The 3,869-nt window shown below is 45.8% G+C and overlaps 1 protein-coding gene across 2 annotated transcripts in view; it reads right to left on the bottom strand.

Moving 5' to 3' along the window:
• Positions 1 to 3,869, bottom strand: part of LOC102679772 (LIM domain only protein 3-like) — a 78,544-nt gene that overhangs the window by 59,101 nt on the left and 15,574 nt on the right. The window contains exon 1 of one of the 2 annotated variants that reach the window (XM_006609841.2): positions 3,024 to 3,042. The exons of the other annotated variant lie outside the window; for it this stretch is intronic. The gene's annotated coding sequence lies outside the window, so the exon portion shown is untranslated. Of the gene's footprint in view, positions 1 to 3,023; positions 3,043 to 3,869 lie in introns of those variants that run through there. 2 annotated transcript variants of the gene reach the window in all.

Raw genomic sequence — 3,869 nt, 5'->3', positions numbered from 1 at the left:
GGGAAAGAGAGAGAGAGGGAGGGAGGAGAGAGAGAGAGAGAGAGAGATTCGGATGGAAATTAATTCATTACTCTAATGCGTTGAGCGAGAGAATAGGCCGACAGTTGAAGCGTTGAGTGCCAAGTATTTCGCGAAAGATAGATGTCTCGTTTTCATTCCGAAAATTAACACTCTCCGTTACTTGCCAACCACCCAACTATTTTTTTGCTTATTCCACGGCCTGACCCATCTTGCTTAAATTCCACTTACCTTTGTTGCCTCTGCCCGTTTCGCGCTCTCTCTTCCGTTCTTCCGTTCTTTATTTACCATTAAATTTCACGCTATAATAATTTTGAATTTCTTAATCGACCGGACATTGTCGCAATCGAATCGACGAGAAAAAAATTTAAATTCAAATGAAATTGGAAAAAAAAAACGATGCAAACGATTTCCAAATAGATCGTAAATGGTTTTCTCGAAATGCTAATTGCTACACTTAGATCGTTTCAAGATAATCGTCATCGATGAACGAGAAATTGTGGGGCGGCACCGAAACGGGCAACGATAATAGTCCCGTTCCGGCAGCGATGAACGACCAATCTCCTTTTCCATTTAACATACATCGCTAATAATATCTGATTGGCGGAATCGAGCTCCACCTCGTCTTCTTTCTCTCTCTCTCTCTCTCTCTCTCTTTCCATCTCTTACTCCCTTTCTTTTACCATATCCGACCGTACCGGACGATCTTTCGACAAGGATTTGTAGAATAGTATAGGTAGGTCGGCCAGGACCTGTAATCCGGCTATCAAGCGAATACGGCGGACAGGTCGAACGCGGACGTGTCACAAAGTCGTCCTAAAGAGTACCATTGGTACCAATTTAAAGCGAATATCGGCCGCGTTTCCGCGGATATACTATTATCGACTTGGAAATCGAAGTGATTTTGGACAAGCTTTGCCCGATCCCGCAACCCCGCCGACCGTTCAAACGGCCGTCACGGACACGTGTAATTAAATTTAACGCGCTACCCCCCTCCCCTGACCTTCCCCGTGACCCACTTCAACCATCCCCCATTTGTTTCTTTTACGCTATTTCTGTTTCACCACTTGCTCCGTCGACCCACTTTTGACATTTCAGGTAAACCCAATTCTAGGTAAACGCGGATATCTACCGCGTCGACTCCGCCGACCGTAATTTGATAATCGAATAGAAAGGATGGGCAGCGACGCGGCGCGGAAACGGCATTAAAATCGAGGGGAATCGCATATTGAAATGGTAACGTCGTTTATCGGTCAGTCTCGAATTGATACGAACGAATACGGGGATTTCGATGGAGCAATTGCAATTTGTGAATTTTAAAGAGAGTAAAAAAAGGGGAAGTAAAACTAAAAGGAGAAACGGTAGAAATGGTAGAGGAGCAAAAGAGCAGTTGTGGACATCGGGTATACCTCCGTAAAATAATTAAACGACGAATCGCGCATTTAAATGCAGCGGTTAAGGAAAATGACTCGGTTCGCGCGCACTGTGTAATTTATACGTTCGAAAACGTGGCAAACTAGTTTTCATCGTTTCCTCGTGTCCAAGTCGATAAGTCGTCGGGAAAAGGAACGATTTCAGCTTCGATCGGACGATCATTGAACGATAATAATGGAACCGAGGGAGCGCGCATCGATCCGTGTTTACTTTTTTAAAATTCGTCCGGACGGTCGGAAGGAAAGGGCACGCCGTGCCCTCGTCGCTCGTTGCTGATTGCGGATGCCTTCTTCACGGCCCCCGATGTAATTTTCTGAATGACTGCGTAATTAAAACTCTAATTTCCTGCGCTTAATTGACCGGAGTCTTGGTTCCCTCCTTACTCGCTTTCTCTCGCTCCTTACCTCGCGCGCCACTCACTCTCACCTCTCCCGTCCCTCCCTTCCTCGATCTCGTAAAACCGAACAACGGAGAAGACAGCGCCCGCCATTCTTCGCGCCTTTAACGCGAAAACTTTTTAAGCGTCACGCCTAAAAGGAGACGGCTTAATCGAAAGAAATTTACGACTTGGACGTAAATTTCTACGCGATCCCCCTCCGTTTTTATTTTTATTTTTCCCCCCCATTTTTCCTCCGGCGAATTCTCCCGAACGAGGAACGTCGAATCGTTCGGATCCGATCGAATCGTCGACCGAATTTTTTCTCCTTTCGTACGAGATAAATTCGTGCTCTTTGACGGGAACAAAAGTCGTCGTTGAAAACGTACAATCGTGGCACTGTTTGCGCCCAATTTTCGCGACGCTCGTGCCGCGCCGCTTACGAGCGTCTGGATAATTACATCCGTCTCTGCTGGCCGGAGGCAATTATAATTGCCGACTCCTTTCGCAATTATAAGTTTCTGCGAGACTTGGCGTGGCGTGCCAGCGTGCCAGCGTGCCACCGTGCTCGCTGGTACAGAGAGAAGGCCGGCTGCTGAGGGGTACGTGTGCCGATGGCGGGTCTGTTGGAAAGAGAGAAGGGAGAACCGGAGGACGAAAACCGTCGGGGACGAGGGCCGCATTGCACGTGAAAACGTTAATTGGGGTGACCTGCTCGGAAACTAGTTACGGAAGGACTGTACTGACATTCCACGGATCCCACGCGACATCGAATACGTACAATCTCGAGGAGATTGCACCGAGATTTATATTTTATTCCAGCCAAAGAATTCGGCCTTACGAATACCAATCGTTTCTCTAATCTTCTCTTCCTTCTTTTTTTTTTTCTTCTTCTTCTTATTTTGAATTAACGCGCGTTGTCACAATCGTTGATCTCGTTAAAAATCGTTCTTCGTTCGAGCGGAAATCCATCCTTTTAAGCATGGAAAAGCTTCGTAACGAACAAATGATATTGCGAGAACGGAGCATGAAATATCTGGCAGAGGTGTTTCTGAGAACCACTGGGAGAAGACGGCAGTCGTGGAAGAAAGTGGAATTGCAAATAAAAAGTCGCAAAAGTAGCGCGTAAAGTATAAGGTAAACCAAAGTAAAAGGAGTGACTAGATGGTGGAGGATAGAAATGGATGTTACTTACTTAGACTTCGGAGCATTTCTATCCTTTCCATTTCCTTCCTTTCCGCCCTCTGTGTCGCTCATATGGCTCTACCGGTTCACTCCTACGCTCCCTCCTCGCCGCGTTATTCCTCTCCTCCCTTCTCTTCTTATTCATCATTCTTTCTCTCTCTCTGTCTCTCTCTGTCTTTTCTCTCCTTTATCACGTTTCTCTTTTCCTCTCGTTTATAATTATTTATCCATTTTCTTTCTTTATCGCAGAGACTGGCCGCTTTAATACCCTGTATCATCCCTCTTCTTTATAATCCTCTTCAAGTTTACTTTCTTCGTTCCTTTCCCATTTCTTCTTTTTCTTTTTTTTTTTTTTGTTCCTAAAAATATGACAAAGTCTCATTGAATGATAGCTTTTCACGTCTCTCACGGTGAAAGAGCTTTTCTTCTCGTTGGTGACGCTTCCTCTGCCATGCGAGAGGCAAACCGCTATCCTATGTCCCGTAAAATCCTCCTCGAACCATGACGCACGGCTTCCGTAGTTCTTTCCAACTCGTTCAGCCACCCCTAAAGGTGTTGGTGAGTTCATTTCAAAGGTGTTCGCCGAGAAACTTGCGGGACTACCAGATTTTCTCAAAGCTAATGATCTTCTTCGTTAGAGTAGCGACGCGCGTACAAAAGGCTCCAATTACGGTACCTAAGGAAAATTACGAAATAACGAGACCGCCGTTCGATGCTCCCGGGCACATGGAATTTCGATCTTCCCCGTTAGAAGCCACCACACTAGCTACAGAGTTTAATATTACGAATAATAAGAGATAAGGGAGACTCGAGTCACGAGTCAATTCATTCTCTCAACGCTATCCGACTCAACTTC

This window comes from Apis dorsata, unplaced genomic scaffold (genome assembly GCF_000469605.1).
Source record: "Apis dorsata unplaced genomic scaffold, Apis dorsata 1.3 scaffold_61, whole genome shotgun sequence".
In the NCBI taxonomy this organism is placed as follows: Eukaryota; Metazoa; Arthropoda; class Insecta; order Hymenoptera; family Apidae; genus Apis; species Apis dorsata.
The sequence above is the reverse complement of the archived record's forward strand: the minus strand, read 5'-3'. Positions and strand labels throughout refer to the sequence as shown.